Source organism: Panthera onca, chromosome C2 (assembly GCF_046562875.1).
Source record: "Panthera onca isolate mPanOnc1 chromosome C2, mPanOnc1 haplotype 2, whole genome shotgun sequence".
Lineage (NCBI taxonomy): Eukaryota > Metazoa > Chordata > Mammalia > Carnivora > Felidae > Panthera > Panthera onca.
The window spans coordinates 123,541,617-123,553,236 of NC_138347.1; positions in this window are offsets into that span (position 1 = coordinate 123,541,617).

Below are 11,620 nucleotides of genomic sequence, written 5' to 3' on the forward strand. Positions count from 1 at the left end.
ACACTCTGTCTCTCTCTCTCTCTCAAAAATATATAATAAACATTAAAAAAAATTTTGAGAAGAATTATTATAATGCTATAGTAATTAAGATAGAGTGCTATTTGCTCAGAGACAAACAGCCCAGTGTACTAGAATAGAGTATAAGGAAACATACCCATGCATATATGGATAAAAAGATATATGGATAAAGAGATATGCCAATGAGGACTTGATACCTTTTCAATAAATTGTGCTGAGACAATGAGATATGCATAAGGAAAGACCAATGAAATTCTATCCCTACCTTACACCAATTCCAAGTGCATAAAAAACCTACATGAAAGGCAAAACTATAAAGTTTTTAGAAGATAATACAGGAGAATATCTTCATGACTTAAGGGTAGAGGAGTTTTAAAAATACATATGTATGTGAAATGCTAATCATAAAATAAAAATTAGTAAATATGATTACATTAGCTTAAACATATGTTTTCACCTAGTATCATAAAAAGGGTGAAAATAGGAGCCACAACTGGAGAAGATGTTTGTGGTACATCTAACCGAACTAAGGTCTAGTATCCCAAATATATGTAGATTCTTCCTAATTTATAATGAGAATTATAACCAGCAGATTGTCCAAATGAAAAGTTTGCTCTTATCAAACATTAACGACAACCTGAAGTAATGATACTACCTTATCCTACTGATGGGGGTGGAAGGCGCTGCAATTCTTTGACAAACCGTTACAGAGTAAAATTGAAGATACATGCCCAGTGACCCAAAAGCACTACTCTATAGATATTTGCCCTGGAGAAACTCTTGCACACATGGACCAGGAGACATGTACAAGAGCACTTATTGCCACACACCATTTGTGACAGTTGCCAACTGCAAACAGCCCAAATGTCAATCCACATCAACAGGGATAAGCAAATTGTAACATCCTCACTCAATGGAATAAAATAAAGCCATGAAAATGAACAAAGTACGGCTACACACTCAAAAGCAAAACCGTGGATAAATCCCCAAAACACAATGTTGAGCAACAGAAGCCCAACACAACAGACTGGTGAGTTAGGGTAGTATGCCATTTGCATAAAATCTCAAACCTTGGCAAAAGGAAATTGTATTTCTTCTGGATGGATTCATATATGGTAAAAGTGTAAAGCAAAGCACAGAAATGATTATGACAAAATCCTGCAGAGCTGCAAGCCCCTGGAGGGTAGGAACCAAGTATCTTCCTCTTTATCTGCAGCATCTAGCACAGACTAGACACACAAGAAGTTTTTATTAATTAGATGCTATAGTGTCTACAATATAAATTATTAAAATTTAATTGTTAGACACTTTGTGGCCTAACCTCATCTCCATTCCAGGCCACACGTTCCAGTAGGACAATCACAAAACATTGTCTACTAGTCATGACTTTTCATGTAGTGTCTGCAGAGAGCTCTTATAGGCAACATTTGTATTTTAGGCAATGGATGAGGAAGGGAAGGGAAGGGAAGGGAAGGGAAGGGAAGGGAAGGGAAGGGAAGGGAAGGGAAAGGAAAGGAAAGGAAAGGAAGGGAAGGGAAGGGGAGGGGAGGGGAGGGGAGGGGAGGGGAAGGAAGGGGGGGGGAAGGGGGAGGGAGGAAGGAAGGAGGGAAAGAAGGGAGGAAGGAAGGAAAGAGGGGAGAAGAGAAGAGAAGAGAAGAGAAGAGAAGAGAAGAGAAGAGAGAAGGAAGGAAGGGAGGGAGGGAGGAAGGGAAAAGAACAGCACAGAACCCCAGAACTTCCCCACAAAGGTCTCATATCATGAAGGGGAGGCAGGAAAAGAGACAATGACACAAGAGGATAGGGCATTAAAGCATTGCTAATGATTACCAATGTTACATCTCTTACAAAAATGAGTTGCTTTTAACAGGACCTTCAGTCTTCTACCAGCACACACCAAAGAAGGTCTGGGTGAAAAAGTCTGGTCAGTGAGGAGGGAAGGGAGGAGAAATTGAAGGTAACCCAAACCTTACCACTTCTACTTACCCCTACTGGTTGCCAGTTACTTTTTCTAGAAGGAAACATTCTGAGCTCACCTGCCCCTCATCCCTGCTCCCACCACCGCTCCTCAGTGGACACAAGAGAGGCTGGGAAACTCGTGCTGGATTTTAATAATGAGAGTGGGGGCCAGGAAACCTGAGAAAGGCAGTGAGGGGCATCGCTCATGGAAGCAGATGGTCATCTGACAAGAGGTTGTATCTTGGACGGAGGCTGGAGGAGCCTGGAGTCGAGAGATTTGGATGTGCTGGCCAGAGTGCTAGGCAGAGATGGCCTCTGGTGAAGGGAGGTGGTCCAGGAGGCCTCCCAGAGGCCGCAGATGGACTGAGCTGCCAGTTACTGTGTGTTTATTTCCCTAGTGTTATCCAGGCACTTATCGTGGAGTCTCACTTAAATTATTCCTGCCTGTTGCCAGCTGCTGCCCACAGGGAAATAAGAGAAGAGCCGCGAGTCACTGGATTCAGAAGGGCAGTGACACTGCCTGAGGCCGCCGTGGTGATGCAGCCTTGACTTGCCAGGAGTCTCCAAGGAAAAGCTGAACATGGGAAGATGGGAATCAGGGCTGCTGAGCCCAGTCTCATCTCCTCTCCTCGCCTCCCCTCCTGAGCATCTCTGCCCACTGCCCATGTGACAACCCCCCCCCCAACATACACTGCCCACATGACAAGCCCCTTCAGCTCCATTAATGGAATCAGCAGGTCCTGCTCTGCCCGGGCAGCTGACTTCAGGGCAGCAGGAGTGGCAGAAGTGACCAGGGTGGCAGAGGGACTATGTTTCTCACTAGGAGACTGCATTTCCCAAGGAAGCTGGGGGACGTTGGAGTAAGTTGCACAGTGGATAACCACAAAGCGGGACAGATGGGGCTTGTAAAATCTCTTTTCCAAATATATCTCAGAGGGTTTTGGAGACAACTGTCAGTGCCTCCACAGGACGCAGGGTGCCTGATGGAGACACGGGGTGAGAACGGCCTAAAAAGCCAACATTTCTCTGCGGCCTAATTTGTCACTCTTAGGTCGGTAGGGGAGCAAGCATGGTCATGTTCCAGATTTAGTCTCTGCCTTGTCACTTTCTGAAGGAGACTTATCCCACATCCAGCAGATCTGCCGCTCTGTTTTCACAGCTGTGCACTGGTTGCTGTTACCAGCTCAAGGGAGAGATACTTCCAGCATAGACAGGACTCCCAGAAGAACAGAGAGGGAGCAGAGTCCCCGAACGAGGTTTTACAGACAACAACAATCAAATAGCTCAGATTTGAAAACTGGGGCCAGGGTCTTTCATAGCAGAGGCTGACTCAAAAGAACAACTTCACTTCCAGACTCCAAGATTCCAGACTCCAGAGGCTAACTGTCCTGGAATCAGGCTCCATGTGTAATCAAGGCTATGAAAAAAGGAGATCATCGTTGCCTGCCGGTTTTAATTACATTGTGGGGAACTAATGAGTAACTAGAGCCCAAGACAGGTTCTTAAAATACCAAGGAGAGCAGCCACATGCCATTTGAAGGTAGATTGTTGCCATCACAGCAGAAACAAAGGCATATCAGATGTCGCTCCCCGTCTATAGATCCTAGATCTCCAGTCAGGTTTCCCGTCGAAGAAATAACAGCAAGGCACTAAGATTCCCGCTCCAAATTGTTCCTACAAGCACTGCATCTCCAACTACATCCCATCCAATTACAAAGTGGGGTTTTAGGAAAATATATGATCTCATGAGTCTGGTAATATCCAAAGTGGCACATTGTTTTGAGACGTGTCATGGTAGTTCTGCTTAAATCTCTGCATGGGACATTTGCACAGGCAAGATCAAGTCAGTCGGGGGAAGGTGGAAGCCTCTCCTGGCTGTGTTGAGCAGGTGCGAGTGGAGTAGAATGGGGTGTATGTTGAGAAAGTCCAGGAGGCAGCTTGATTTAATTGATGCCAAGACCCTTCCTTCCAGATCACCTCTACTCTTGGTAGAGTGGACATGGCCCCAGCTGGAGAGAAACCTCCAAATCTCATGCCTATCCAAAGACTAGAGAGGAAAATAAGCCTCCATGGATGAGAAATGCACTAGAAAGAGTTGCAGAATTTTCCTATTTAATAAAAATAAAATTGGACCACCATTGAGGGAGATGAACACGGACTTCTGAAAAGGGATGAATTTGGTAGTTCTGACCCATGGAATGTGGTCTGACAGCTCTGAAAGAAGAGAGCACATATCCTGAAACACTGGTAACAAAAAAAAGATAAGGCAGTTATGGACAAGCTGTGTTCTTGTGGATTGGACAGAGATGTCCAAATTAAACTGGTTAGATGTTGGCCATGCGTGAGGAAGTGTCTGATTTGGCCATTTCCACGCAAGCCCTTGGTGGTAGGCAGTCTGGAATCCACTCTGTGCCTCTGTCCTCAGACTGTGATGTGCTTTGCAGGCCATTGATGCCTCCTAGCCTGGTCTGACAGAATAGTCTTCACAGAGCTCCAGGTTCTCCGCCCTCCCAACTGTGGAGCCCAGCCTGGCCTCGTGACTAGAGCTTTCTCTGTGCCATTTGGCAGCTTAGAAACAAATGGAAGTATACACGTCGGCAGTGTGGGCAGCTGGCCTCTTCCTCTTCCTAACAAAGAGGTTATGGCAAACGCAGGTCACTCCAAATGAAGCTAAAGATGATATGTAAATCTTTCCTCTTGTTGGAAGGTTGTTGCTTTTCAAAAGAAATTTAAAATGAATTATTCTGCATTACAAATGTGTCACAGAAAGTAGTAAGATGACCATGGAGTGGATATCAAATAAATAATTATATCTCAAATATTGGAGAGCCTCAGACGTATATACACAAAACCCCCCAATTTTGAGCTCTCAAAAAAACTAATCCCTTTAGCCTTAAAATACTCACCATGCACACATGCACACACACAAACTTTTTTTCCCCAGGATATGCAAACCTTATAAAAAAAAAAAACTGAGATTTGATTCGCTGATGTGGAAATAAACATGACTCAATCCTGCTTCTTAACAGAGTCCCACATGTGAAAATGACTTCAGTAGGAACAATAAAGGTATTATGATGATTTTCCTTGGAGGTTAATCTTCTGGGTCTCATGGGGAGTTTACCTTACCTAGATGCTGGGAGGCTGAGCCAGTGGACATCTTACACAAAACCCCCTTCTGGGAATGGCTGGAACATCCCTCAGCAGGCCAGGCAGCAAATCACAGGTCTCTGCTTGCAGGATAGTTTTCAATTGAATTCAGCAAGTATTTATCGAGCTCCTTGCTGTGCCCAAAGCCTGAGCTAGACTAAGCAGTACACAGGATAAAAGATAGAAATGGGATGGACTGATAGCTCTAGCCAGAGAGGAAGATGAACTAGGCTGTGGGTAGATCCCAACCCTGGCCTCAGCTGGGTTGGGATTTGGGAACATGTCAGCCTTTAGAGTGCGTTTCCAGCCTATTCACCCAGAGTCTGCCTGTGTCTAGTTACATCAGAAGCCCTTCAAAGGAGGCAACATGGAGGGAGAGGGCAATTCAAAAACCCCATCCAGAGGCAGAGGGAGGAGAAGAGGTGAGTCATGGCTGGACATGAACTGAGGAGTAAGGCTGGTGGCCCAGAAGGAAGGGGAGTGGGGAGCCACAAATGCAATCAGTTATGTGATATTGAAGGCCAAGCAGGGGAGCCCCTGAGCCTGTCCTCTCACCCGTGTTTTATTTCCAGAGGGCAGTTTCTCTGCAGTGATAATGGCCTTGGAATCCCAGCCTTCCTCATTGTGGTAGGGAAGGACTTCATTTCTGACAAAGAATGCAAGCTCCAGAGCAGATATGGTCGGGCTACATTCTGGCCCTGAGGGGTGCCTGGGTGGCTCCGTCAGTTAAGTGTCTGACTTCAGCTCAGGTCATGATCTCACAGTTCTTGAGTTCGAGCCCTGTGTTGGGCTGTGTGCTGCCAGCTCAGAGCCTGGAGCCTGCTTCGGATTCTGTGTCTCCCTCTCTCTTGCCCCTCCCCCACTTGTGCTCGGTCTCTCTCTGCCTCTCAAAAATAAACGTAATTAAAAACATTTTTAGGGGCGCCTGGGTGGCTCAGTCGGTTGAGCGGCCGACTTCGGCTCGGGTCATGATCTCGTGGTCCGTGAGTTCGAGCCCCGCGTCGGGCTCTGTGCTGACTGCTCAGAGCCTGGAGCCTGTTTCAGATTCTGTGTCTCCCTCTCTCTGACCCTCCCCTGTTCATGCTCTGTCTCTCCCTGTCTCAAAAATAAATAAAAGGTTAAAAAAAATTAAAAAAAAAACATTTTTAAATTCTGGCTCTGACACTTAAATTTCTAAACCTCCATTTCCTCACCTATAAAGGGGGTAATAGTAATAATACCTCCATGACAGGGATGACATGGGGCTGATGAGATCATCTCAGCACAAGGACAGGCAGACAAGAAGCTTTCAGTACACATTGCCTGTCATTTCATTCATTTCTCCAACGAATATATATTAAGTGCTTAGTAAAACTGTGTCAAGCCTGTGCTCTGGGCCTCACAGGAATAAACCCAACAGAATTACCATCCTGCAGGGACGTACAAAGCAATGAGTGAAGAGAAAGCAGTTATAGCACAGGTGGCAGATGCTATGAGAAAGGGAGCCAGGAGGCTGTTGGATCATGAAGGAAGGTCCCCTGACCCAGCCTGGGGATGAGCAAGGCTTCTCAGAGAGTTTGATTCCTGATCTGCCTTAAAAGGGGAACAGCAACAACTTGGTGTAGAGAGATGTGGAGAATCAGAAGGGCATCTCAGAAAGGGGACCCAGCATGAGCAAAAGTAGGAAGATTGTAAGCAAGCAAGTCAGTGTTTAGAAACAAAAGACAATTCGCCCAGAGCTACAGGAACATTCTGCACAGAGTAGGGGGTATAATAGCTGGGCAGGAGCTGGAGCTTTACAGGAGACGCTGAACAGCTTGGATGGTCTCCTGAGGAGGAAGTGGAGAGTCAGGAGAAGGGTCCCTCTGGTATTATTGACTAGCTCCCAAAAGAGAGAGCGAGCCTAGGAAGGCCAAATAACTAGGAATCCTTGGCAGTAATCCAGGCCAGGGATAATGGGGGCTAGACTGAGGGCAGCGGAGTCTAGAAATGTTCAGGAAGTAAAATTGGCAGAACTCAGAGGTTGGTTGGATGTAAACCATGGAGGGAGAAATCCAGGCCAGGCTTCTAACTTGGGAAGCTGAGTGATGGCCATGCCAGTGTCCAAAACAGAGCAAGCAGGAGAAGGGCAGATTGGGACAGGAGGGTAAGGAGCTTGGGTCTGAGGCAAGGTAGACTGGGCTGGCTCAAAGAACCAGCAGTGGGGCAGTCAGGAAGAAGCACTGGTGACCAAGGTGATAGGGCAGGACCACATACACGACACTACTTCCTTCTTTCATCTCCCAGCGTTCTCCACTGCCTTCACAATTCAAGCAAATCTCTTCATCGTGGCGGCTTGATAACTTTCTGTTCATACAGTATCTACATGGTTTTCAAACAACTAAATAGGAAAAGGAGAAAGTGTAACCAACTACCTGGATACTTTAGAACAGGTAGATATGGTCTCAGAATCTTACAGTATCTTCAGCCTACCATTCTATCAGGCAGTACCTTGGCCCCAAATATTGCCAAGTACTTGCTTGGCAGCTCTAAAATTCTAGTCCTAGAATTTTAGAAACTGGAGGACTCTTAACACCAGAGAATTCCCTATTTCCTACAAGGTCTTCATGTTTGGCTCCCTAATGTCACTTCTCGACCCTCCTCCCTTTCCATACCTACCGCCTTTCCTCAGAGAAATCCATATTAATGCAGGTCTCTGATGCTATCTTTTCTTATATCAGACTTCTTCTATACATGTTTTTCCTCTTTTCCTCTATCTTTAATGCCCTTTTATCACCCCCTCGCTTTTATTTTTGCCAGACTAATTACACAGAGGCCCAGCATGGAGTGGGCATCCAGAATAGATAAGTTAATTTCTCTGAAAGCCCATGACTAAGTTTGTTTCTCCATCATGAGCTTCATCTAGATGCCAGACAACTGCTCAACCCTAGCCTCCTCCAAAGAGTCAGCGAGGCCTGTGGTAGTATCAGTTTCTAAGCATGAAAACTCGTTAACACACCAAGGGGGAAGCCACTGTAGGAAGGATCATTTGCTATCGTGTGGCAGGAACACGATTATAAACTGGAGCAAGTGGTCTTTGGGGAGCGGCACCATTTAATTGTTCTATCTGGCCTTCTCCATTATTCTAAGAAGCTAAGGTAGAAAATGAATATGAAACACTATGTCATTCCCCAAAGTAAATAGTTTAATAACTTTATTTTTCGACAATGTCCACATGGTTTCTAAACAACTGGATGGAAAAGTAGAAAGTAAGTCCATTGCTCATCCATTTTAGACCAGGTAGGGATGGTCTCAGAATTCCCCAGCATCCTCAGCCCTTTTATTCTGGTGGGTGGCAACCTGGCCCCATCACCAGGCCCAACTCACCATGGAGTCCTTACTGGCATTTTAGGACTAGAAAAGAACCCCAGAGACCATATAATCCCACAGCCTCATCACAAATATCAAAAGAATGAATTCCCAGGCACACGTATCAGTCTTTGTGTAGTACACTCAATTAACTCACCAAACTCCATACCCGAAAAACAAATAATCCAGTGAAGAAATGGGCAGAAAACATGAATAGACACTTCTCTAAAGAAGACATCCAGATGGCCAACAGACACATGAAAAGATGCTCAACATCATTTCTCAACAGGGAAATACAAATCAAAACCACACTGAGATATCACCTCACTCCAGTCAGAGTGGCTAAAATGAACAAATCAGGAGACTATAGATGCTGGCGAGGAAGTGGAGAAATGGGAACCCTCTTGCACTGTTGGTGGGAATGCAAACTGGTGCAGCCACTCTGGAAAACAGTGTGGAGGTTCCTCAAAAAATTAAAACTAGACCTACCCTATGACCCAGCAATAGCACTGCTAGGAATTTACCCAAGGGATACAGAAGTGCTGATGCATAAGAGCACTTGTACCCCAATGTTTATAGCAGCAATTTCAACAATAGCCAAATTATGGAAAGAGCTTAAATGTCCATCAACTGATGAATGGATAAAGAAATTGTGATTTATATACACAATGGAATACTACTTGGCAATGAGAAAGAATGAAATATGGCCTTTTGTAGCAACGTGGATGGAACCAGAGAGTTATGCTAAGTGAAGTAAGTCATACAGAGAAAGGCAGATACCATATGTTTTCACTCCTATGTGGATCCTGAGAAACTTAGCAGAAGACCATAGGGGAGGGGAAGGGGGGAAAAAAGTTACTGAGAGGGAAGGAGGTAAACCATAAGAGACTTAAAAACTGAGAATAAACTGAGGGTTGATGGGGGGTGAGCAGGAGGGGAAAGTGGGTATGGGGATTGAGGAGGACACCTGTTGGGATGTGCACTCGGTGTTGTATGGAAACCATTTGACAATAAATTTCATATTAAAATAAATAAATAAAATAAAATATCACAAAACTGGAAAATCTTCTAATAAGGTCAAAAGACTAAAAATGTGCATCCTTCCAGGAGTTTTGAGCATGAGGTCTCTCCCTCTAGAAGTTCAAGTTCTGGTGAGGAAACAGATAATTTAAATGGTAATAAACAGATAACTAAATGGGAAATCATAAGGAAAGTACTGGAATCTGTGTAAGCACTGGTGGGAGGGGGCAGTTAACCCAGAGCAGGGAAAGCAATGCCAGCCTCTTATAAATGGAAATATCTGGACTGAGGTCTCAGACATGAGTTAGCCAGGTAAAGTGAGGGGTGGAAGTATAGTGTAGACAAAAGAAACTATATGTATAAAAGCCTTGAGGTGAGAACTCAGGGCAAATTTGGGGGATGGCAAGGGGTTCCGAAAAACTGAACCCTGAATTTGGAGATCGAATGGGGAACAATGGGAGGGGAAGCTGGACAAGAAGGCCAAGGCCAAATTCTGACAAGCCTTGTGTTGTAACAGTAATGCATAGTAAGACTGAGCAATTTAGATCTTCTCCTGAGGTCAAAGGGGAGACATTGAAGAGGAGTGACATGGGAAAATATGAATTTTAAAGTTTATTGATTTATTTTGAGAGAGACAGAGAGACTGAGTGGGGGAGGAGCAGAGAGAGAGAGAAAGAGACAGAGACAGAGACAGAGACAGAGACAGAGAGAGACAGAGAGAGGATCCCAAGCAGACTCTGTGCTGTCAGCAGTGAAGCCCAATGCAGGGCTCAAACTCATGAACCATGAGATCATGACCTGAGCTGAAACCAAGAGCTGGATGCTTACCTGACTGAGAAACCCAGGTGCCCCAAGATATGCATTTTAAAGTGATCACTTCACTCTGGTTGCTGGATGAGGGAAGGCCTGGATAACCAATAGGGAGCTACAGCCAGACAAGATGCAAAATGCAGCATGGGCAACAAGAACGGAAAACGGGGGAGGGGGGAGAAAAATTGTAAAGGTATACTTGAGAGTCCTTGATTATCAATTGATGTGGGAGGTTAGGGAGAAGTAAAGAATCAAGGGTGATAGTAGGTTCTGACTCAGGTGACTGAGTGATAGCTGTCACTGAATGAAGAACACTCAAGAGAAGGCACCAGTGTAGAGCAGAGAACATAAGAAAAACTGTCTTGCTTATTACTTATTGTTACTTATTTATTACTATATGCCAGCATTAAGATCAATGCTTTTCATGTTATTATTTCATTTAATCCTCACTACAATGTTATGTTAGGTAATATTATTATGCCTAATTTACAAATAAGATACTGAGGCACAGAGACATTAAGCACTTTTTCTCACTACGTCATAACTCCTGAGTGGCTGAGCCAAGATTCAGACATAAGATTGGGTAGAAATTAACAATATTGCTAAGCGTGAAATGCTAATTAGACACAAGAATGGAGCGATTGAAGAGGTAGCCAGAATCTAGATTTCAGGACAAAAAGTCCACCTGGTGTCTTGGAGGTCAAGTGAAGAGAGGATTTCAAGAAAGGAGTGATTGACAATGCAGATGTTGCTGACAGAGGAACCCAAAGACTGAGACTAGATTATTGGATTCAGCAACATGTAGGTGATTGAGGTCGACACGAGTGGAGTCAGTAAAGTGGTGAGGACAGCAGCTATTTGGAGTGGGCTCAGAAAAGTGGGAGGTGAGGTGTGGAGACTGTGAGTGTATACTCTCTCAAAGACCTTTGCTTTACAACAGGGAGCAGAGGACTAGGGCAGTAGAGAGGAATACGAGGTCAGGGAAGGTTTTGCTGTTAAGACTGCAGCAGGCTTGTATACCCATGGGAATGAGTCAGTAGAGGAGGGCATTTTCATATTACAAAAAGGAAAGGGAGGAAACCCCTAGGAGAAAATTCTGTCTGTAGGCAGAACGGTTGGCTTCCAACAGAAGCAGGAGGAGTGAGCCGACTGTCACAGAGAGAAAGGCAGAGCACTTGGACACGTAAGGTTAATGGGCATTCTGGTAGAAGAGCAAAGCAGTTCTCTTCTCCTTCTCTTTTCTTGGTGAAAACAAGTGCATGATTACAAACTGGGAGTGAGGAGATGCTGGAAGCTTGAGAAAAGAGGGAACATGGCAAATACTGTCTAAATCTGGGGA